Raw genomic sequence first — 25876 nt, forward strand, 5'->3', positions numbered from 1 at the left:
TGCTGTGGGTCTCTGCACCAGCTCCCATCTGCTTCTGAGGAAGCCTCTCTGATGACAACGGGACAGGGCCCTCTTCTATGAGTATAGTAGAATATCATTAGAAATCATTTCTTTCTTTCTTTCTTTTCTTTTTTTCCAGTTATGTTTGATTCTACCCTAGGGCTCAAGGCAAACTTTGTCAGTATTCTTTGTGTATTCATATTATTCTTTCATGGTTTAGTTTTATTTATTTGTTTTTTTTAAAGTAACATGTTGGCTGGTATAAATAATCAAATCTCCGGCGGTGGAGGTGCACACCTTTAATCCCAGCACTCGGGAGGAAGAGGCAGGCGGATCTCTGTGAGTTCGAGGCCAGCCTGGTCTACGAAGCGAGTTCCAGGAAAGGGGCAAAGCTACATAGAGAAACCCTGTCTCGAAAAACCAAACCAAAAAAAAAAAAAAAAAAGGAATCACAGGTCAAATATCTGTGAGTTTGAGGCCATCCTGATCTACATAGTAAGCTCTAGAACAGCCAGGGCTATTTAGAGAGAAGCTATCTCAAAAAAGAAGAAAAAATAACTTATTAATTGTTATTTTAAGTGGAAAAACAACCATGCAGATTTGTGCAATTAACACCTAGATACATTGTTATAAATATAGTAAGCCTTTGCAAAAGGCCAGCAGAGAATAAGGGATTTTTTTTTTTTCTCAAAGAAGTAACTGAAAAACCAAAACATAATTCCTTGAATTTGCTGCTGGGCAAAGAGAAAAGCAGGTGAGGAACCAATATTCCCAACTACAGCCGGAATGGTGGTGAAGTTCACTCAGGGGATGGAGCATTTGTTGATGAGTTAGTGAGTTCAGTTTTCAGCACCTACCTGGTGGCTCACACCCATCCATAGCTCCAGATTCGGGGGATGTGACTGATACACAAGGTGTACTTATGTGAATACAGGTGAAATATTCATACACATATAATAAAAATAAATAACAAGAGAATTTTGGCCAACAGCTTAAGTCTAAATTTTCAACTTCTACTTCAGACCTACTGATTCAGAATACTTAGTGTACCGATTTTCTCGTGTTGCTGCTTATAAAGTTTGAAAAATGATTGTGTACATAATGCTGTAGTTCAGCAGTACCAATAAGACTTTCATTGACCACAGAGTCTTCTCACCTATTATTTTATTATAAATTTTCATTTTCACTGAAGGTACTGTGGTTTCTGAAGCTAACTTTAATGAGGCAAATTCTCTTTTTTATCTAATTAAATAAAAAAAATTTATTTGAAAATTTTCTAAATCGAAGGAGAGCTGTGGTCATGCAAGACTAATAAATTTCACATGTTGGAGTCAGATTGATGGGTTTGAATAATGTGTATAATTAGAGAGGGCAGTCATGCATCGATAAAATGTGATCACATCAAAACCCAAGAAATTGCATTATTTGCCCCAGATTACACAGGCGTTATTTGGCTCAGACTCAAAGCCCTCTTTCTCATATCACAATGGCTCTCATGAATCATTTGGATTCAGAGCTCAGGCTTGGAATTTAGAACCCAATTCCAAACTGAATATGGTGGTGAATGCCTTTAATCCAGGCACTCAGGAGGCAGAGGCAGGCCTGGTCTACAGAGCGAGTTCCAGGACAGCCAGGGCTGTTTCACAGAGAATTCTTGTCTCAAAAAGTAAACAAGAAGAAGAAGCAAAAAAACAAGAAACAAACAAAGAACAAAACAAAACAAAACAAAAACACAACTCCATAGCCCAGGATATTTGCTCCATTTCTCATGAGCTGTGTGAGTAACTTCTTTGAACCATAGCATCCTTACCGGAAAAAGTAAACCGCAATGGAATTGAGGCTGTTCTCAGACCGAGTGCAGAACTTAGAACAATGTTGCCATCGAAGCTACTTTGGTTACTGAAGAGAACTGAAGCACTGGAAAATATGGAAAGACTTCAAGGGCACTGGTCTCCTACAGTTAGAGACAGAAAAGAACAGCTTTGAAAATAAAAATGGGAAACGCTTAAGATAAACTTTGCCCAGCTACTATTCTTTACTGAACACAAATAGAGAAAGTGAATAAAAAGCAGTATCAGTGTGGAGTAGCAGTGGGAGAGGCGAGACTAAGTCAACTAGAAAAGGTTAGAAAGAGTGGTCAGCTCTCACAATGACCAGTCAGTGGACGCGGATTTCCTGTTCAAAGATTATGGCCTCTATTGTCAAACATACCCTGTAGCTTTAACTTGTTCATCTAAACACATGATAAATGTAACTCAATCATTCCCTTATGCCTTTGTTTTAGAAATATATAAATTCAGAGGCAGATATATCTAAAAAATTGCCAAGGTTGGTAGGACTTCACTATGGGGACTAGACAGGTGGCTCAGTGGTTAAGAGCACTGGGTGCTCTTGCAGAAGACCCAAGTTTGGTTTCCAGCACCCACATGTTTGATTCCCAGCTCACACTCTCTGTAACCCAGTTCAGGGGGTCTGACCCACTCTTCTGTCCTCCATGAGCACCAGGCATGCACATGATGTACATGGACACATGTAGACAAAATGCTCATATACATACAATAAAAATAAGTAAATAGAGCTTAAAAAAAACAAGACTTTACTATAATCAGGATGGAAGCTGGGAGAATGTCCAGGCCATGAAGCTCATTACCAGATGCAGATTCTTTCGAGGAAGTAAAATTGTACATTTGACAGTTGAGATATGTTCATGTTTAATGCAGGAAATCACAAGCTGTGGACAGAAGAGAAATCTACAAGTAGGGAAACAAGCAGTGTTGAAGAAAATAGCAGTTATAAAATACAGCTCATTGTCAACCAAAATAAAACAAACAATAGGCTAACTGGAGTACAAAGCATCATAGCATTGTTGGAATGTTTTATAGCTATAAAGAATTGGTAAATTAAATTGATTTTTCCCACTGTCCTGTTTAGTAAAATTAAGCATCATCAGGCTTAGTGGCCTCTCCCTTTCTGTTCTCATGTTCTATTATCTTAATCATCTCCCAAATTGTGGAGAAAACTCTCACATGTTCACCAGATCCTTAAAGATTAGGATGTTTTCTGTGCTCTCATCATTTTATTAATACTATGTAATCTGTGGGTGTTCCTTCTATATTTGAAATGTATTTGATCTTATAATCTGTAAGGCAAGAGAACTGATAAAAACATATTCAATAATTGACAAGGAAATAAATCTCTTAGATCTACTTTCTTTTTAAAAAAATTTAAAAATATCTATTTTATTTTATTTTTTGTGTATGAGTGTTTTGCCTTCGTGTGTGTGTGTGTGTGTGTGTGTGTGTGTGTGTGTGTGTGTGTACACCATAAGTGTGTCTGATGCCCACAGAGGTTAGGAGAGAGCCTCAGATCCCCTGGAACTGGTGTTACATGTGGCTGTGAGCTCCCATATGGGTGCTGGGAACTGACCCAGGCCTTCCTCAGGAGCCACGAGCACTCTCAACCTCTGCGCCCTCTTTCTAGTTCCTTGCCTTCTTTCTCAACCCAAACAAAACAATCAATGTAAAGAATTCAGATATTATAAGGGTTTCATGCAGGAAAAAAATTGAGGGAAGGACCAAGGATCCTCAAAACAGTGTGCAGAAGCTACCTGCTTGATTTGCACTAAACAAAGCCTGACTCTAAAAGTATTTGATTTAATTTAATGGTTTCGTAAATATTCTGCAAAGGAGGCTGCTTGCTAATGACTTCATACACTCCAGCACATCCAGTGATGTCTCCTGGACATCTCCATTTGGAAGTTTCAGGGCTTTGTTTATTCGTTTGTTTTTTCTGAGACAGGGTTTCTCTGTATAGCCCTGGCCATCCTGAAACTCACTCTGTAGACCTGGCTGGCCTTCATCTCAGAGATCTGCCTGTCTCTGCCTCCAAGATGCTGGATTTGGAAGTCTCAGTTCTTAGTCTTAATGTACAAAAGTAGACTTGTGCTTTTTCAGCATCAAAATTTCCTCTTACATCGTCATCCAGCTTTCTTCATCTCATAATCGGCGCAATTTCGTTAGCTGCTCAAATCAGAAATCTGAGAGTCATCCTTAATTCTTGTGTTTTCCCCAACGTCACAGCCGTCAGTAAACCAATTTGAACTTGCAGATACCTTTTGGGGGAGAGGACTCTCTTTTCCATTGTATGGGGCCTGTAATAAGGTTGGCCTGTGATTATTTTCATCAGGTTTGGCACAGGAACCTTGACCTGCTGAGCTATTTCACCAGCCACAAATATTTATTTTATTTTTAAATTTTTTTTTTTGTTTGTTTTCGAGACAGGGTTTCTCTGTGTAGCTTTGGAGCCTGTTCTGGAACTCACTTTGTAGCCCAGGCTGGCCTCAAACTCACAGAGATCCGCCTGGCTCTGCCTCCCGAGTGCTGGGATTAAAGGCATGCGCCACCACCACCCGGCCCAGCCACAAATATTTAACTGACCATTTCTTCCCAGTGTTACTGCCCTTGCTTTAGTCCCGGTCATTACAGTCTTCAGTTGTTTCAACAGTTTCCTTTTCAGTCTTGTTATTTTCACTCGTGTCTTTCTTCAATCTATGTTCTCAACAAATTTAAGTATGTCACCCCTCTATTTGAAGTTATTAATGGCCTTTAAAATACAGCTTGAACTTTTATTGTTGTCTTAAAGACTTTTAGTAACTTCCGAGAAGGTCACCAGGAGAGTGGGTGAAAAATGGATTCCTGTCTCTGACTCCTGGAGAATGGATACTTAGCCTGGACCAAAATGGGATTGTCTAACATGCCTGTAGATGAGGCTGATGTGCTCAGTCAGGGACCACGCTTTGAACAATACCAATCTAAACCATTAAATCATCATATACCAGCCGTCAGCCTGTTTTCTGATAGCATCCAGGATCATTTACCTAGGGGTGACTCTAGCTTGTGTGAAGGTGATGTAAAACTAGCCTGCACAGTATAAATTCCCTGAAGTAAACTGCTCTATCAGAAAAAAAAAAAAAAAAATGTTTTTAGTTTTCTTACATAATGTGAAGTTGTTTCCCAAAATTTTCACTACTATGAGCACACATTACATCAAATGAATTTGCCTGCCTATTTTATATTATCGTTTTCAACTTCTTTGTTTGGATGCCCTAAATAAGTAATTCTGAAGTTGAAATTTTGTGTCAGTCATCTTAGGTATGATAAATGTGAGAATTTTTTTTTTTTCTTATCAAAAGTAGCCAACCTGTCAAGGCCCAATATTCCATAAATCTCTCTCACTTTGTAAAACTTCTATGTAAATTATTTAATCTCCTCTACCAGGTAAAACTTTTATTTACACAAAGACCCCATTGCATCCCCAGAATTTGATGGCCTGAAATAGCTAACGCCTTTCTTCATTTTCTTTGCTTTGGTCCTTTTAAGACGAGCTCATTGAGAAAGTGTGTGAGGTCAGACCCCAGCAAACAGAGAAAGGATATAGTCACCTTGTAAACTTCCTGTCTTGGGGTGCTTCCTATCCTGGTTTGGGTTCTGTGGGGTGGGACAACTCACCCCCACATTTCCCCAGAATACTCTTGAGTAGAAGCAGCAGGAAATATTAGTTAGAAGGATAGAGGGGAGAGAAAAAGATAGAAAATACAGGACAGCCTTGAGAAGGCCTAGATCCTAATTCATCAGGCCCTGACTGTCTCGGCCCTAAGATTTGTAAAGGAATGCCTAGGGGTGGAGCAAAAAAACCTCCCCCAGCACAGCCAAGTGCGGACCATCTCAGACACTTGGTACTCAGGCCTGTGATCCAATCATCCTCTTTATGCATACCTGCTGGGTAAAGCCACTAGGAAACCTAGGGTCTGGAGCACCCTATTTGTAAAAGGAAGTTGCCTTGGTCAACAACCCTCGCTTTGTTCCCATTTCCCTTTGTGTGATACAGATGTTTCTTCTTCTTTTAAACATGAGGTAAGCAACTCATATGTCCTAGAACAATAACTAGATCATATTTTTAGGCATTAGGCTTTAAAAGACTTAGATTTGTGTGATCATTCTCAACTTGAAAAAAACTTTGTTGAAAATCCCTTTTGATATGTTTCCTTCTGTTTTAAACTTTTCACTATCTGCCTCACAAAGTTATTGATTTGAATCTTGAGCTAATTCTCTAAAGTATTTTTAAAAATAACTTCTGTTGGTACTTTTTCAAGTTCCACTGATAGACCCCAGACCCAGGGTACTACTTTCTCGAGGGGGTGCCCCAAGAACCCAGACTCTGATCCAGTTGATGCAACAGCGAGAGGTGTTTATTAATGCAGCTATACAGTCGGGCTAACTCAGCTCCAAAGAGCAAGAGTCACACCTATTGCAATCACATGGGTGCTTTTAAAGGAAAAACCCACAAAAGCCATAAGACAATTCCCATACAATTTCGTTTCACAAGATCATGGTCTGATCACAGAGTGGGTACAGTCATATCCTGCATGTACATTCTTCCCGAAACCTCAAGGAGGGTATCAGGGCTGGAGTGGAGTTTACACAAAGGTCACAGTGGTCCTTCCTGGAACACTTGCAACTATCCTAGTCATAGTTGAGCACATCTCTTAATAGAAATCTCTTTATATTGTTACATTGTGGCAGGGGTGGTTGAATAATGGCTGAGTCAAGTTGCCCTCAGAACTAGTTTTTTTTTAAGTTCCTTATTCTCCTGGGGATTGGGAAGTGTAAGTCTGAAGGGTTAGGGTCTTTTACCACTACTCCAGATATATATGGTTCTTTATGGATTCTATTCTTTATGAGTAACTGGTTTTATCATTTATGTTCCTGAATATCTCAGTGGGAAAAGTGACTGCTTACATTCTTTTTAGTATTCAGTAAGGGTTACTTCGATCCTGTCTTAGACATGTAATTTGGTATCTGATCCTGCTGTGGAGATTCTGCAAAAATTGCGTTTTCATGCTATCTGTGTTTGCTGGAAGAACAACCACCTACAGATACTAAGCCTGAAAAATCTCACTTCCTTTTATGTTTTAGTTTTAGTTATTTTGAGGTAGACTCTTACTACATAGGTCATGCCATACTCAATTTGCTTAGCTGCCACTTGGAATTACCAGCATGTGTCACTTTTATATGCTGTATTAGTCAGGGTTCTCTAGAGAAACAGAACTTATAGAATGAATCTCTCTATATATAAAGACTGGAGATTTATTAGAATGACTTAACAGGTTGTCGTCTAGCTAATCCAATAATGGCTGGCTAGGAACAGAAAGTTCAAGAACCCAGTTGTCTCAGCTGGTCTTCAGTATATGCTGTTATTCCTAAGTAGGCTCTAATACCAATGAAAGTAACGGGCAAGCAGGCAAAGAGCAAAAACTTCCTTTTTTTCATGTCCTTAGATAGGCTTCCAGCAGAAAGGGTGGTCCAGACTAGAGTTAGATTTTCCTAGCTCAAAAATCTGGATTAAAGGTGTGTCTTCCCACATCAAAGATCCAGATTAGAAGTGGATCTTCTCACTTCAAATTAAGCAAAATCCCTCAGAAGTGTACCTTCTTCCATCTTGTGGTTTTTGTTAATTCCTGATGTAGTCAAGTTGACTGTCTCTGTTAGAGTTTCTATTGCTATGATGAAACACCATGACCAAAAATCAAGTTGGGAAGGAAAGGGTTTATTGGGTTTATACTTCAGCATTGCTGAAGGAAGTCAGGACAGGAACAAAAATGGCAGGATCTGATGAAGAGGCCATGGATGGGAGTTGCCGACTGGCCTGCTTCCCATGGCTTGCTCAACCCACCTTCTTATAGAACCCAGGACCAGCAGCTCAGGGATGGCACCACCCATCATGGGCTGACCCCTCCTCCATTGGTTACTAAATGAAAAAGTATCTTATAGCTGGATCTCAAGGAGGCATTTCCTCAGCTGAGGCTCCTTCCTTTGATGACTCTAGCTTGTGTCAACAAAGTCACTCAATACAACCACCAAGAGTAGCCATCACATAAGGCTGTAATAGCTTGAATAAAAATGGGCCCCTATAGGCCCATAGGGAGTGGAACTATTAGGAGGTATGGCCTTGTTGGAGGAAGTGGTCCCTGGCTTTGAGGTTTCAGAAGCTTGAGTCAGACCTAGTGGCTCACTGGATCTTCCAGCTGTCTGCCGGTGTGGATGTAGAACTCTCAGCTACCACTCCAGCACCATGTCTTCCTGCATAACACCATGCATCCTCCTATGCTTCCTGACTTGAAGATGGACTAAACCTCTGAACTGTAAGACAGGCCCAATTAAATGCTTTCCTTTATAAGAGTTGTGCTGCATCTGACAGAGGACTGATCTCCAAAGTATACAAAGAACTCAAGAAACTAGACATCAAAATACTGAACAATCCAATTAAAAAATAGGCTAAAGAGCTAAACAGAGAATTCTCAAAAGAAGAATCTCAAATGGCTGAAAGACATTTAAGGAAATGCTCAACATCCTTAGTCATCAGAGAAATGCAAATCAAAATGACTCTGAGATACCATCTCACACCTGTCAGAATGGCTATGATCAAAAGCAGAGCAAGGGGAACACTCCTCCACTGTTGGTGGGAGTGCAAACTTGTACAACCACTGTGGAAATCAGTATGGCAGTTTGTCAGAAAACTGGGAATCGATCTACCTCAAGACTCAGCCATATTACTCATTGGCATATACTCAAGGCATGCTCAATCATACCACAAAGATACATGCTCAACTATGTTCATAGCAGCATTATTCATAATAGCCAGAACCTGGAAACAACCTAGTCAACTGAAGAATGGATTAAGAAAATGTGGTACATATACACAATGGAGTACTACTCAGCAGAGAAAAACAATGACAGCATGAAATTTGTAGGCAAATGGATGGAACTAGAAAATATCACCCTGAGTGAGGTAACCCAGACCCAGAAGGACAAACATGGTATGTACTCACTTATAAGTGGATACTAGATATAAAACAAAGAACAATCAGACTGCAAACCACAGATCCAGTTAGGCTACATAATAGGGGGGACCCTAGGATGACTATGAGTTCGAGGCCAGCCTGGTCTACAGAGTGAGTTCCAGGAAAGGTGCAAAGCTACACAGAGAAACCCTGTCTCGAAAAACCAAAGGGAAAAAAAAATGTCCACTGTAAATCAAACAGTGAAGGGGAATTTGAATAGGAATCTCACTTACACAACTTAAGTAAAACGTGGCTCTCTGGACCAGATGAAGATAGGTTTCTTTTGTATCCCAGAATCTAATCAATATTTATATGTATAATTCAGCTATTATTTGGCTTAAAGGGGCTTATTGGGAAATGTTATCATTTTTACTATTTTCTACAGAGAAAATATTTTCCAGTTCCAAATATCCCTGGACTTTTGAATTATAACCTGTTTTTTGTTAAAAAAAAAAAAAAAACAAAACAAAACAACAACAACAACTACAACAAAAACCCAAAAAGAGTTGTAGTGGTCATGGTGTCTCATGGTGCCTCTAACTAAGACTCTAGTAAGCCTTTTATTTTTTTATTACACACTTATATTTAATTTTATTTTGGCACATAGTCTCTGTGGTGGTTTGAATGAGAATGGCCCTGTAAGCTCACATGTTTGAATGTTTGTGCCTCAGTTAGTGGAAGCATTTGGGAAGGATCAAGAGGTGTGGCTTTCCTTATTGGCCGGCTTTGAGGTTTCAAAAGACTTACCCCATCCCCAGTGTTTTCTCTGCTTCCTGCTTTCCGATCAAGATGTGAGCTCTCAGCTTTCAAGGAGCCTAACCCTCTGTGATGGCTATTCTTGGTTGATAACTTGACTATATCTGAAATTAATAAAGACCCCCAGATAGGGCATACCTGTGAGGAATTTTTGCTTAATTTGAAGTGAGAAGATCCACTTCTAATCTGGATCTTTGAGGTGGGACCTTTAATCTAGGTCTTTTGAGATAAGAAAACCCACCTCTAATCTGAACCATACGTTATGCTGGCAGCCTATATAAGGACATAGAAGGAAGAAGCGTTTGCTCTTTACCTGCTTGCTCTCACCTTGCTAGCAAGTCCATTCCTTCATGGGCATTAGAGCCTACTTAGGAATTCCAGCATATACTGAACACCAGCTGAAACTACTGGGTTTTGGGGCTTTCTATTCTGAGCCAGCCATTATTGGATTAGCTAGACCACAGCCTGTTAAGTCATTCTAATGTGGTGTGATATTTTGATTGTGTTCTGACAAATAAAGTTTGCTTCCAGTCAGAGGGTGGAACTAGCCACTAGCTGACCATAGAGGTTTAGAGGAGTATAGACAGAGAGGAGACAAGAAGTGGTAAGGCAGGCTGAGAGAGGATCTTGGTCCTTTGGATGAAGGAATGGTAGGGGGTAGGAAGCACCTGGTGGCTGCTCCTGCTTCTCTGCTCTTTCAGGTTCTTACCCCAATATTTGACTCCCCATTTTTATTGTTAAAGATTAATTAGATTAACACTTCATTTTAATAAACTCCCTTTCTCTCCTCTCTCTCTCTCTCTCTCTCTCTCTCTCTCTCTCTCTCTCTCTCTCTCTCTGTGTATTCATTCGGTAATTTCTGTTACTATAGAGAACCCTGGCTAATATCCCCTCTGAAATGAAAACCCAATATAACATTTCTTCTATAAGTTACCTTGGTCATGGTATTTTGCAACAGTAACTAAGGTCTTATGCTTCTTAGGCTGGCTTTGAACTTGCTATAAAACTGAAGAGGGCTTTAACTTCTTGTGGTGGTTTGAATAGGAATGGCCCCCATAGACTCATGTGTTTGAATGCTTGGCCCATAGGCAGTGGCACTATTAGGAGGTGTGTCCTTGTTGGAGGAAGTGTGTCACTGTGGGGGCAGGCTTTGAGGTCTCATATGCTTAAGCTATGCCTAGTATGGCACACAGTCTCTTCTGCTGCCTGTGGATCAAGATGTAGAACTCTCAGTTCCTTCTCCAGCACCGTGTGTACATGCACACTGCCATGCTTCTACCACAAAGATAATGAACTAAACCTCTGAAAGTGTAAGCCAGCCCCAATGTTTTCCTGTATAAGAGTTGTCATGGTCACAGTGCATCTTACAGCAACAGAAACCCTAAGACAGCCAGACACAGATAACTCTAGGTTTCTAAGACAGGTGAATACACGCACCCTCCTCAACCTCCTCTTTGGTGCTCTGTTCAGTGTCTGCTTATTACAAGGAGTCCCTGGACTACAGGGGCAGCTAGTGACTCACTCTTTGGGAACATGGTCCTAGAAGCTCTGGGCTACTTAGCTCAATGAGAGTGGGTCATAAGGGGCTCTGTCTGAATCCAGTGGTAAAGTCCTCCTGTGGCTCCACAGGCTGATATGGTTCCTATTGGTGTAGCCCTAGGGTGGGCAGTCAGAGAGTGATGGGACTCAGGGAGGGTACCTGGAAGACCCCATATGTCTGAGGGATAAGGGCTTGTGGTGTGATGGGAACGGCTTCCTCCACCTGGAAAATTCATACCTAACAATGTTCCCGAATGTGCCTCTGCTTTCTCTTCTGCCAACTTCAGGTCCTCTGTGTGACCTATGCCCTCTGAACTCTTCTACACTCCGTTGTTCCATGTATACTCTGTTTCATGTCCTATTTAAAGCTCTCTGCACTGCAGGGATACTGACTGCCCGGTACTTCATGCCTGCTAGATGCTGCGCCTTTACCTTGGTAGAGCAAGGAGTCACAGCAGCAAAATCCCACCAGGTGTGTGCTCTGCCAGCACAGCCCCAGCCCCACTACTGACCACTGTCAGCTTGACCATCCAAGTCACCCTTTGGGAACCAAAGCCAAGTTCTTCCAATGTTTCCATGCCAAACCCGAAACCTGTTACAGACTAGACTGTCCCTCTCACCATCTGGCAAGAGCCACCCCAATCATCCATGCTCCTCACATATCTCAATTTTAAAACCTACCTAGACACCCCAGAAAAGACTATTCTGATGTAATGGAAGCCTCTCAAATTGTATTCTCTCCAACACAACCAGACCCTCCTTTCAGATAATAGTTGTTCCCTAGTTAACCTTATAAAGCCAATCTGAATTTCTCTGGTACCTCTCAAAACTCAAACGGACTCCAGATAAGTTTTCCTGCCTACTTCCTAGTTCTAAAGGTGGGATCTCTCTCCTTTCCCTGGTCTTGGGATTCCTCTTTTCAACTACCAGGACCCTAGGCCTAGAAGTTTCAAATGTACATCCAAGATAAAACCTAAATCCTAAACTTTACCTCTGCCTCTAGTCTACCTCTTTGAACAGATTTCAAATCAGCTACAGGTTGCTCTAGCAACTCCAGCAACAGCTCCAATTGTTTCCTTGGAATCCCCATCCTAGACAGTTCCAAAGCGGCTAGCCCCAGACAGTCCAGCCTCACAGACAGTTCCAACTCAGCCTACACTTCCATATGGTATAACAAGTGAAACAGCCTGCTCTTCCTGGCCTTAGCCAACAACCCAGCTTCCTTGGGTCCCGTAATAATGATGCCCCAATGTCAGCATGAAGCAGCCAGAGAGAACAACACCCACTTACCCAACACCCAGTGACCCAATAATAAAACAGAAAGGTGGGAATGGAGAGCCTCTGGCATGCCCAAGAATGGAAAACATGGCTCTGGCAGCCTTCTCCTCCCCCTATTCCCTCTGTCTTCCTAAAAACCAGTACATTGCATTCCTAAAGCTAGCCACCAAGGTCTATACCCTTATTCGGCTGCTTCTTCCTCCTGAGGTTGACTACCAAGGTCCAGCTATCAAAGTTTTGAAGTCCAGCAATCTAAAGTCCCCTTTTGGCTACCCTAATTAACTTGTCTAATCAAAACAAACCAACTCATCCTAACACGAAATTTTCCTTTACCTTTATAAAGTGCCATTTGCCTGTGGGCCACATCTGCCGCTTTTCTATCCACAGGAACTCCTTTGTCCTCCAGGAGCAAATATCCCTTCCCCTTCTCCCTTGTTCTTTTCCCCTTCTCCCTCATCGTCTATCTCCTTTCTTTGTCTTGTGGAGAGCCCCCAAACAGCTTGACCATACAGCAGCCATGACAGGCTTAGGGGCCTAGATACAGCTTCTGTGATAGGCTTACTGGCAGGCAGCACGCAGACCCAGGAAGAGCCTTAAGCTGATACCACCCAGGGATCCACCCAGGTGTGAGTACCTGACCTCCCAAACATTCCATCCGTTAGACAAGGTGGCCAGATGTCCTGGAGTCTAGCACACATCTATTTTTTGTTTTACAGATAACCCTAGACAATTGTCAGCCAATCAGGGTCCTGAACCCTGGAAATCCCTTCACCCCAACCTCTGCTATGATAAAAACTCTGCCCCACCTGAGCTCGGGGCTCTCTGCTCTCACCGCTGTGTCAGACAGAGGGACCAAGCTCTGGAGCTTGAAATAAAGGCTCTTTGCTTTTACATGCAGGATTCAGTCTCCGTGGTGGTCTTTTGGGGGTCCCCAAGATCTGGGCATAACAGTCTCTTATTCCCTGCCCTTTGTCCCTCTGGGGCAAATAAATCTTTGTGCTGAGAACTTGGTCTTGGGGTGTCATGAGTGGATACTGGCCATTTCAATCATCATTACCCCATTAAACTCTTCATACTCTTGAAAAACCACAATTAAAAAAATACTATTTTCCAATATGTCTTCTAATTTGTCTTCATTCAATACAAGGGGAATGTATTTATAAACTAAACCATTAGTCTGCCCAAGTGCAACACAGATATATTCCCTTGTTTATTTCTGAGAGAACTATATATTTACCATGGTCTACAGAAGTGACCGATAACAGAAGCAAAATGTCCTTCCTTAAGAGCCTTTCTTTAAGGAATTAACAGCTGGTTTTGTGCTTAAAAAAACCTTTTTTATATTATGCAAGAAATTGGATTTAATATAGAAAACCATTTGAGAGAATTTAATGAAAAAAATATATATAAAGAATAGCAAATCTATTTATATTAATTAGTGTAGCCCTCATAACAATTTTCCCAATCCTGATCTTTATGACTTTCATAAAAGCAAAACTATGTAGTATTGGATATCTTCTCAATGAATGAGGAAACATTGACTATACAGTTGTGGACTACACAGGTGAAAATGTTTTTGATGGTCCTTTTTTTTTTTTTTTTTCAAATTTCATTCTTTTGTGTCCCCTCCCCTTTCCATAACCCAGAGCCTTGTGCTTGCTAGGCAAATGCTCTGCCACTGAACTAAATCTTCAGCACTTCAAATTTGGTTTTTAAATTGCTTGTGTGGTATTTAGAGTACGTTCTAATTAAAACGGCACAAGGAGAAAGAACAGGAAATCTTTTTATTCCCGTTCCCCACCTACTTAGGCCTCTTGAAACAAATGAGGTCATAAACTACTGATATCCCTTGTTATAATGCCCCCCCCAACATTAAAGGATTTGATGACAGCATGGCCCTTATTAAAAATTATTATTATTTCAAGCTACAGTAGGACCAGTAGGGCATGTTCGGATCCTGCAATCTTTGCATCAAACTGCATTTAAAACAAACAGCAGTGGTTTAGGCGCTGTTAAAGTCGATGCCTCAAAAGGTCATTTAAATCTAAGTAGTTGGTTATAAGATTTAGACTAGGGGGAGAAAAGGTATAAGAGCCTTAGGGGAGGAGAGTTTCATTCCTCAGAAGGTGACAAGGTTTCTGAAAGGCTGTTTTGAGGACTGAATCACATGGTTTGGACTTTTGCTAGTCAAGCAGTGTGCTGATCAGAGCGGCTCCCTGCCAGGCCTCAGGGGTTCCAGCCCAGACCTCAGGCGGCTCGCTCCAACCCGACCTGGATTCCAAAGCAAGGCGTCGCCCGCCGTTCTCCGCCCTCGTCGGCCTGCTAGCTGGAGGGCCGCACGACATCTCATGGCTCCTCGGCCCGGGATGGGTGCAGGGAAGAGGTGCGGGCCATTCTGCTTGGGCCTCGGGCCCCACACGCCACTCCTCTGCCAACCCGCCCGGGGCTGTCCAGGGTGGTTTCTTCACCACACCCATGGCTTCCGAAAGCCTCCCCTTCATCATCTTCCCTTCCCCAGTGGGGATGATGGATCACGCGGCTCAGAAAGACACTCAACAACTGGGCAGTTCTCCCAGCCCAGCCAGAGCAGGCGGCGCGACTCTGAGAGAGGGGCGGGGCCTTGACGGGCAACGCTAGGGTCCAATAGCGCCTCTCTATCTCCAAGTATGGACCAATGAGACGTGCGAGGCGGGACTTCCGCTCGCCCGCTGTTGTCCCTTCTCGGACTCGCTTGGGTAGGGGCTCGGTGCGGATCTCAGTCATGAAGTCCGGGTAGCGACTTCTCCCGGGTGCCCGCGAGCCTGGGTTCCGGGGCTGGACTTCAGGTAAGAGCCTGTGTGGCTTGGCAGCGGTGGGCGGGGGTAGTCCTCGGGCCTGGCCGGGAGAACACACCCACTCGGGCCTGGGTGGGGTGGCCCGCGTTGAGGACTTGGATGGCCCCTCGGCTGAGTGCTGTGACAGTATAGGCCCGTGCAGGAGACCAGTCCACAGCACCCCATCCTGGGTGCGCGGAGGTGAGAAGTTGTCGGGCTATGGATTTTGTTTCCCACGTTGCCTTCCGGAGGTGCCTGTGGCCTGGAAAGGTACTTGGAAGACTTCCTTTGGTCCAGCAATTGCCCTTTAAGTCTTAGGTGAAAATCCGCGGGGAGCTGTTTGATCTTTGGAAAAAAATAAAGAAAAAAGAAAAAAGAAGAAGAAAAAAAAATGCGATCTCTTGCTTCCTTCCTTTCTCACCGCCTCCCCCTTCCTTCCCTAAAAGCTCAGCTTCAGGCATCTACGTGACCTTGTTAGGGCTAGGGCTACACACCACCTTTTTTTTTTTTTTCCTCGCAATCTCTAAGTCCGAACTTCGGCAAGGACGCTTATGAATTGATCTGTCCCTAAGAGGAAAACAACTTTGGTAGCCTGTGCTGCATGTTCTCTGCTTGCCTTTGGTAAATTGCTCTGCTTTTTGTCTTAATCTGGCAGTAGTTAATTTCCATAACTCCCGTTTTATCCTCAGTTTCAGCACCGTGGGCAGCTGCTATGGGCTGATGTCCGCCCCAAAGCTGCCTGGGAGTTACTGTTCCCTGCCAGTGATGCAGCAGTTAGAGTGGAAACTGCATTCCTTTAGGCAGTGACTTGTCAGAAGACAGCTGCACTTTCTGATAAAGCACAGTAAAGTGGTCGTGCCTCCAAAAAGCCAGTAGAAACAGGTCATTTAAAGATTTAGGGAAGAGCGTATGGGAGTTCAATCAGTCATAGGGTCATGATTTATTTATTTGAGACAGGATCCCTCTAGTTAGCACAGACTGACCTCAAACTTGCCATTCTTCTGCCTCAGCCTACTGAGTACTGGAATTACTGGGCCATCAAGCCTTGTTTAAAGACAGTTTTTAATGGGTCAAAAAGATAACTCCATTTCAGAGGAACACAGCTGGACTTGAGTTGAGTGTGCAGGGGCACAGGGATTCATTAATTGATTTTTTTTTTTTAATTTATGGAGAAAGTCAAAAACAGTTTTTGTTTTTGTTTTTTAAAATATGTGTCAAGAGGAAGTTGTAAAATGTATTATGGTAGATTTCAGGAAAGAGTTCAGTCTTTCAAAAGACTGGAGTTGCAAATTTGGGACTCAGACTAGACTTAACACCAATAAATACAGAAAGGGCTGGCGAGATGTTTCAGTGAGTAGTAGAGCTTGCTGGGTAAACCCAATGACCTGAATTAGATCTCCAGAACCCACATAGATGTGGGAGGGGAGAACTGACTCCACAAAGCTGACCTCTGCCCTCCACATGAACCCCATAGTGTGTGCCTTTTCCTCCCAAGTCATATACATACAATAAGTAAAAGTGAAAAAAAAAAAAACGGGGAAAGTTGTGAAGATTAAGAGAAATAAGACACTTCTGTTACGCAGTTAAGCGTCATTGAGTTGATTGTTTAGAGTCCCAGTTGTGTTTGTGTAAGGAATGACAATTGTCTTAATGTGCGTGTGCTTTTCTCAGCCTTACCTGAAGTCAGCATGTCTTGATGTGCAGTGTAAATCATGTGTGCAAAAACTGTGCTTAGGGAAGTCGACTACGGAAGGGTTTGGGGTTAACTTTTCATTTATCCTTGTTATTTCTTTAAGGATTTTGCAGGACCCTTAATGCTAGCATGCTGCTTACTTCCTTTGCTGTTTCTACACCTGAGACTAACAGGTTCTATATCAGCTTTCAGGCACCAATTTCAGCAAAGAGAGGGTAGAGCAGGGGTTCGATTCTAAGGGTAGGTTTATAGTGATAAGCAAGACTCTTTATGTTTTGTAGTTTTTATTATGAATAGCGATGAACTGGCTTGATGAAATATTATGGTATACTTATGTTAGCATTAAGTAAAAATAGTTGGATTTTAAAATAAAAATGACTTTGGACATTTAAAAATGAGGAATTAATGTATAGCTGAAAGCAAATGAGTAGGTCAAAATAGTGATTTCCACTGTTGACTTGTTATTACTGTGTGGTGCTGGTACGGTGGTTTCCTGTGACATAGAAAGAGGAAGGCAGTTAGTGAGCATTGTTAAGTTTCTCAGAAGAAGAAACAGGATTAGTAGACACGTGAGTTCATTTTAATAAAGTATGGTGATGAATGGTGGTTTTAAATTCATATATTATGTGGCTAATTATTGTACACATATACAGCATAGAATTAAGCTTTTATAAAGATTTTGCATTGCACAGAGATTACGTTGAGAAGAATGAAAGTATATGACAACTAGTGTCAAAATTTATATGTCATAGTATACAAATAACAGAATGTAATAGCTAGTGTTACTGGCTATGGGTCCAGTAGATTCACTTTGTAATATCACATACAACTCTCAGATTCATTAGTGTGGTAGCTAGTGCAATTATGACAGAATTGTTTTTGTGTGTGTGTGTGTGTGTGTGTGTGTGTGCACACATATAGTCATAATGCACATGTGGAGGCTGAGGCCTGCTTGTGGGAGTTGCTTTTCTCAGATGATGGGGGATCCAGGGATCTAATTCATGTCTTCATGATTGGCAGCAAACGTTTTTGCCCTCTGAACTGTCTTGCTGGCCCAAATATACCTTTAACATTAAAAAAATATATATTATTTTAGGTATTGGTGGGGATCTCACTATGTAGACTTGGCTGGCCTAGAACTTGCTATGTAGACTGGGCTGCCCTCAGACTCACAGAACTCTACCTCCCTCTGACTCCCTAGTGCAGGAATTAAAGGCATGTGCCATCTTGTCTGGCTAAATTATTTTAACTCATATGTATATACTCTTTTCGTTTTTGTGTATGTGTGTTTGTGTGAGTGTATGCCACACACGTGTGAGTGACCGTGGAGGCCAGAAGAAGGCGTTGGTTACCCTGAGGCTTGAGTTAAAGTGGCTGTGAGCCACCGGATGTAGGTGCCGGCCACCAAACTCAGGTCGTCTGGAAGAGCAGGAAGCACAGCTGAGCCATCTCCTCGGTGCCCACTTCTTTACACCTTCTTCCAGATGAGCAGCTAAGACATCAGCATGAGTTCCTGCATGGAGGAGAGTAGATTGAATTTGACACCCACTGTCTAAAGCCTGTCGCTTTGTGTCACGGGGTGGGTGGGACTAAGGAGGTGGCTTAGTGGATACAGAGCATTTGCTGCATAGCATAAAGACTTTAGTTTAGATCCCTAGTACCCATGGGAGAAGTCTGAGAGTCGTCCACACCTGTAATCCTAGCCTTGGGAGATGGTGGGAGACAGGAAGATGATTGGGGCTGGCTGGCCATCAGGCTAGCAAAAAACCAGAGTAAAAGACCCTGTCTCAAGGAAGTAAGTTGTAGAATTGTAGACTGGTAAAGGGCACCCAATGTCCCTCTCTGGCCTTTTCAAGTATATGCACATGTGTGCACATGCATATACTACATACATCATAATACCCCTCTCCCATAAAATACTATTGAGTATTTTGAGTTTTTATTTGCTAGTGACTTTGGGTAGTTTGCTCTTAATGCTCATAATGTTTGGGCACTGGGACAATTTATAAATCACTAGAGAAAATGTGTTTAGTGAATGATAAACCTCAGTCTTGTTCTTACATTGAGGATGTGGCTATTTGCATAATTGTTAGTAAATAGAGGAGGGTGGGAGACAACAGACCTCATGAGGACATGATCAAAGCAAAAGTTTAGAGGAAGGAAAGTCAGAGAACATTTGCCAAGGTGTTATATTAAAGGAACGGGCTAATGAAGAGAAATGAGGAGTGGTACAGATTGTGGAGACCCTCAAATGCCAGATTAAGAATTTGCATTTGATTTTAGTTGATTTTTTTTTTTAAGGCAGGGTTTCTCTGTGTAGCTTTGCGCCTTTCCTGGAACTCACTCTGTGGCCCAGGCTGACCTTGAACTCACAGAGATCTGCCTGGCTCTGCATCCCAGTGCTGGGATTAAAGGCATGGGCCACCACCACCCGGCTGATTTTTAGTTGAGACAAATCCCTCTTTTATGAACATTAATTTGGGAACAGAAGTCCAGTGAAGAGGTGAGGTGCAAGTTCCATAGAGTTGAGATGAATGTGAAGATTGTAATGAAGGGTGATAGGTTTGAAATGTTTTAAAGAACATTGGGAATTGACATGGCTTTGGGCAGATCTGGGGGGAATATTGATGCTGTTAATGTAAATAAAGGATATTATAATGAACAAATTTTAGTGGACTGATATTAGGGAGAGACTGGACGGTGGAGCAGATGTTCAGCATGTGAAAAGGTAAAATGGGTACTGGAGACCCTGTGTTCCCCGAGCAGAGGAGGGAGGCTACACCATGAGGAAATTTGGGCACTGGAAATTGCTTAGGACTGAGAATTCCTCACTTAGTAAGAATGTACTGATTGTTTTCCTATAGCATGTTTTATTAGTGTTCTGGGCAGCAGGAGGGAAAGTAGTGGGCAGGAAAAAGTGTGTGAACATAAAAGGCTCCCATTTCTTAAGAACAGTAAATTGGAGACTAGAGATTCTCACACTAATATTGGAAGATTTTTTTTTTTTTTTGTTTTTTTTTCAAGACAGGGTTTCTCTGTGTAGCTTTGGAGCCTGTCCTGGATCTCACTTTGTAGACCAGGCTGGACTCGAACTCACAGAGATCCGCCTGCCTCTGCCTCCCAAGTGCTGGGATTAAAGGCGTGTGCCATCACTACCCAGCGGCAGAAGATGTTTTGATTTTTTGTATTCTGCAAGGCATTTAAACATGTGCACAGCAACATTTCCATGTTGAGTCTTATTGTCTCTTTGTTAATTAACTTGAATTGATTATTATGGTGATATTTTATTTGTGTTGAAATGTGATTTTATTTGTATGTTAATAAATAAAGTTGCCTGGGGGTCAGAGCTAATAGCGAGCCCTTTAGCAGAAGTCTGGCAGTGGTAGCACATGCCCTTAATCCAATCACATGGCAGGCAAAGTCTCTGTGTGTTTAAAGACACAGCAAGCATGGAGACACACGCCTTTAGTCCCAGTACCAACCACAGAGACCTGGAGGTCTGTATAGACAGGCTGTGACAGTTATGTGGTTGGGTTTAGAACCAATGAGAAGGCAGAACAGAAAGGCAATAAAAAGACAGAAACACAGGAAATAGGTCTCTCTCTCAGGGGAAGGACAGCAGTGACTGGTAAGCTAAAGGCTATTCGCTAGTGCTCTGACCTCTTGGGCTTTTCACTCTTTATTTGGCTCTGTGTTTCTTATTTAATAAGACTGTTTAGAATTACATCTACAGATTATTGCAAAACCCTTATTCAGAGATGGGGTGGGACTTTTTGGGACAACAAAGGGGGTGAACAAGTAGAAAGAGGGTGCTCTGTTTCTACCCACGTTTGCACCGAAAGAACTTGAAAGGGTGAGAAGGCTTCATGGGATGGGGGCAGAATCAATAAAGATGAGTGAATGAATCCTGTTGCCTTCGTTCTCTGGCTTCAGTTTTCCCACTCTGAAATGATGATGACAATAGTGCTGATTTGGAGTTGTTTTGAAAATGAGTTGCTATATGAAAGGTGGTAGATGGCAATTGAGACGTTTGTGTTACCGTTACAATCCTAGCTAATGGGACCTGTGGTAAGGAAGAAGGGACAATGTCTCAAAGCCCTCTTTGACATCGGAAGGGGCTCAGGACAAAGTAGTAGAAGGGCCTATAGGGGTTTTTTTTTTTGTTTTTTTTTTCTTAGCAGATTTTCTAGGGCTTGTGTGCAATTGCTTGATTTTGAATTGAATTATGCTGTGAACTTTGTCACTGAATTACATTTAGTTCTCTGGTGTCATGTTAGGCCTGAGTAACTGGCCAGTCAAACAACAATGTGTTTGTTGAGCATAGAGAGAGAGCGGAAGGTCTGTATTCATGTCACCTCAGTAGAAAACATGACTTGAACTCTGCTGCATGCATTTCTTCCTTTTTTTAATTCAACATTCTTTCACCCAACAAATATTTATTCAGTACTTTCTTTGTCATGTACTGCTCTAGGTGCTCAGTGAGCATCACTTAACTGAAGGGATAGAAGCCCTGTCCTTCTGAAGCTTGTCTTTCTATGTGAGAAATGGGTACCTTTTTCTAATGGTATTTTTTTTTTTTTTTTTTTTTTTTGGTTTTTCGAGACAGGGTTTCTCTGTGTAGCTTTGTGCCTTTCCTGGAACTCACTCTGTAGCCCAGGCTGGCCTCGGAATTCAGAGATCCGCCTGCCTCTGCCTCCCAAGTGCTGGCATTAAAGGCGTGCACCACCACCACCGCCTGGGATCAGGTCTCTCTTATGTCCATTCCTCCCACCACACCCCATACAGTGGCTTACCTTTTGAACAGTGCCAAGGGTTATACATATGTTGAATGTTAAATTGTTCTATCTCCAACTTTGCTTTTGTTATCTCCTCTTAGACAAAATGTTTAAAGTCAGAAAGCTCTTAATGCATGCAAATGTAAGTGTACATTAAATGTTTATGGTAGACAGGAAGAGGCTGTGCCAAGGCAGGGGCCAGGTTTTGAAGGAAATTTGTACTGCATTAAATGTGAAAGACTGTGCATTCATTAGGTGAACAAAGAGAAGGCTGCTGTGAATTGTATTTCTTGCTGATCTAGGAGACCAATGGAAATAAGGCTATTTGAGACAAAAGCATCAACATTAAGGGAATCGGGCTGTTATTGTTCACTAACAATAACAATTTTTACCTTCCAGTTAATTTTCTCATTGGTAAGGTAACTGAAAATTTTCAGCTTAAAAACCAGCTTTTGCGATTCTTACAAAAATGTTGCATTAATATTTTGCTTTACTAACACAGATAAAATAGAGCTGATAATAAATTTCTGTTGAATACAAATCAAGTGAAATAACTGCTTTTGGTTAACAGAATAGGTGTACGACTAGAGTTTTACCAAATCCATGTTATGTTTTGATGCTATTTACTAGCGACTGCTGTGTACCCTCTTAAAACAGGGTCAAATGTTGTTACCATATAATTGCCAGCTGAGCTGCAGTACTTTATGTTGAGCTTCAGTACTAGGTCATAGTAGTTATTCACCTTTTTTTTTTTTTTTTTTTTTTTTTTGTAATGCTGCATTTCTTGATTTTATTTGAAACAGTGCATATTTTTAAGCATTTTACGGAGGGATTTTACACTTGTCATTTACACAAATTACAAGGTTCTGCTTAAAGTCTTTTAAAAAATTCTAAAAACCCAGCCCATGGGCAGCACGGGGATGTGCGGAAACTACTTTACATTATACACACTTCTTATCGAAGGAGATACAACACTCTGGCTTGTAGTTTAGACAAATACAAGAAGCTTCAAACTAGACACAAAGGGTTAACAGTAATTCTCAAATATAATCTGCACTTTTGTGTTGTATTTCTCTGAGATGTAAGGATCAAATTCCTAAGAGATTTTACATTTTCTTTTTTAAAGAAAACCTGACCCATTTCCAGTAAACAAGTCCCTCGCTATTTGCTTAATCCTTGACCAGCTGACTCTCCCTCACTTAGTGCAGAGATCTAGTCCTCTTCCACTGACACACCCATGAGGAACAGGCCCCGAGAGTAACTGTTCTGCCGCAAAACTCCAAAGAGCCAGGGATGTGGGCAGTAATGCTGTGTTCTCTTTAGTCTAAAGACCCATGAGCCTTCCTTCTTACCCCTTGTGACTAACTGCTCAACACAGAGGTTCACTGGGTTCCAGAATGCAGTTGTGTTGTTGGCAAACTGGTGGCCCTAAGAATCAAGTTATCTGACCTTCAAACTTCTTCTAAAGAGAATACACCACTGGTGATTGACTGAGGGACCTTACTGATCTGTATGCATAGATACTCTGTCAGTATATTGGAGGCAATGTTTGCATTTTCTAGAGGGTTATGAAGAGGCAACAGGAAGAGTAGGGCTTTTATGCCCTTTCAAGAAATATTGTTTCTGTCATTGGTATCCACTGTTCTCTAGCCATCTTCTGACACCTAAACATGTACATGTAAAACAGATATACTTAAGACAAGCCGATCTTTCACCCAGTCAATTTACAACCAACTCTCAATTATCTATGAGAACTGAAGTGAGATATATTATCTGTGGTTATTCACCTTTTTTATACAGTAGTTCCTTGCATTATTTCCTGGTGTGAGATGCTAGACATCAGAGACTGTCAGTCCCTAATTTGAGGAAGTTTAAAGAAAAAGAGTTCCTAGCACTCGGGGGTAACAGAAGAATGATGAACAGTTGGTTTGGTTACCTACGGGTGGTACAGACAAAGAACAGAAGGAGAGGCTACTGGTAAACAGACTTACTCAGTGAGAAGAGAAGGGAGTGTCGGGGATGGCTAGGGACTGAGTTCAGAGAGAATGAGTATACGTAGAGCTCGTCTCAAGCTGGTCACGAACTGTACTTGACATCTGTGTGATCTACTAAGGATTTTACACAGGTAGTAACATGATCAGGCATTTTTCTTTTTTCCCAGCATTATTAATTATATATAACAGTAGGTTTCACTATGACATTTTCATTTGTGTTTATTAAATTTTTGTTTTGTTTTGTTTTTTTGTTTTTGTTTTTTGAGACAGGGTTTCTCTGTGTAGCTTTGGGCCTTTCCTGGATCTTCCTCTGTAGCCCAGTCTGGCCTGAACTCACAGAGATCTGCCTGGCTCTGCCTCTGGAGTGCTGGGATTAAAGGCGTGCGCCACCACTGCCCGGCTTAAATGTTTTGATCATATTCATTTACTGTTATTCTGCCCTCTTCCCTCCCACTCCTACTTGTTGAAACACTTTTGTGTGTAACCTGCCTTCTTCTTACAAGAGGGTGAGACTAGAGGAAGACATTTATGCTATTCAATGATGAACATAGACCTTGAAGAAATCAGTCTTTTAACTGCAAAGCCTAAGAAACATTGTTAATATTATGCTTTTTTTAGGGTGTTGATAATCATGAAACATATACACATTAAAATGTAAATATTCATAGCCACATTTATATAATTAAAAGAGCCGTAAGTTTCAGGATAATTCTGTTTTCTAATATATGAGGACTTCTGGTTGGGTTAAAGAATTTGAGAATAATTTCTAAGGTAGTTAGAAATTTGTTAATGTTTGGTGCTTAAGTGTTGTCCAGTTCTAGTTGTTTTTAATGATTGAAATATCCACTTAAGCTTTGCAGAGGGAGTGAATCTCAATAGAATTCCTTTCCCCTGGGAAGGAATTTTATTGAGCTGATGAGAAATGAATATTTCTGAGTGAAGCCCCAAGAGAGAAAGCAGTCATTTTTGTTAGCTTTTCTTATATAAAGCACCTCATTAATGTTGAAGATTATCTGGTTACTGTCCTTGTAATTTCCATGTTTGCCCTTTACAAAGAAAGTGCTATATGCTCATGAATTATAAATGCTAATTGATTTGTTTTAGGGGTAAGAATTGATACTCACCTAACAAAATTAACCATTTAAGGATTGAGACTGTAACATAGTGGGCATAACATAAGTGTAACATAAGAGCACTTGCCCTGCGACATGAGGACCTGAGTTCGAATTTGTAGCATCCACATAAAAAGCTGGGCAAGGCTGTGAATAAGGAGTGGATGCCGAGAGCTTGCTGGCTGGCCATTCTAGTTGCAATGACAAGCTTCTGCCTCAGTGAGAGAGAGACCCTGTCTTGTGGCAGTAAGTCATAGAGTGACAGAGGTACACATCCTGTATCCTCAGCCGGCCTCCACATATGCGTGCACATGTTGCATACCAGCATACTCACATGCACACACCATACACTTACAATGCCTCCCTTACTCCAAAAAGATCTAATCATTTAAAAAGTAGCAATTCAGTGGCATTTTGTATATTTTCAGTGTTTAGTTTTGAGATGTTTTCACCACTTCAAAGTAAAAATCCTGTACCATTAGCAGCTACTTCTTTTTATTTTCTAATACCCTTAGCCATACCAACCACTAATTATTTCTCTTTTTATGATGTACTTACTCTTTTTTTTTTTTTTTTGTATTTTGTGTTCATTTGTATGGAATCAAATATATGATTGTGACTTAGTGACATTCACTTAGTGACAGGTAGTAACATGTACCCTCACTTTTTACTGCTGTTTAATGTTCCTTTACAAACACAATTTATTCAGTCATTGATGGCTATTTTGTGGCAGCCCATAAAGATTCCAACTTGTGGCTTGACTCAAGGTCAGAGAGTCAGAGTTTATGTTCCTTTCCAAGGCTATGTAATAGTGTGAAAAGATGTGATTACCAGGTATCTTATACTTCAAGGCTTAATCACAAGATACTTTCTTTGCCTTGGAGTGTGGTTACGAGGTGTTTTGAAGGGTCTACACTTGGTTCTACGTTGTGCTTAGGTCTTGAAAGGGGGAGGTCTTTTGCTTCTTCCCTTGCTAGTGTATAAAAAGCCCATTAGAAATAAACTTGAGCCTGCTGG

The 25876-nt window shown here is 41.5% G+C and overlaps 1 protein-coding gene across 2 annotated transcripts in view; it reads left to right on the forward strand.

The window, feature by feature from the left end:
- Positions 1-15159: 15159 nt before the first annotated feature.
- The window catches only part of Rnf13 (ring finger protein 13), an 86390-nt gene continuing 75673 nt past the window's right edge, over positions 15160-25876 (forward strand). For both annotated transcript variants that reach the window (XM_028882158.2, XM_028882157.2), the window contains exon 1: positions 15160-15297. The gene's annotated coding sequence lies outside the window, so the exon portion shown is untranslated. The remainder of the gene's footprint in view (positions 15298-25876) is intronic.

Source organism: Peromyscus leucopus, chromosome 6 (genome assembly GCF_004664715.2).
Source record: "Peromyscus leucopus breed LL Stock chromosome 6, UCI_PerLeu_2.1, whole genome shotgun sequence".
In the NCBI taxonomy this organism is placed as follows: Eukaryota; Metazoa; Chordata; class Mammalia; order Rodentia; family Cricetidae; genus Peromyscus; species Peromyscus leucopus.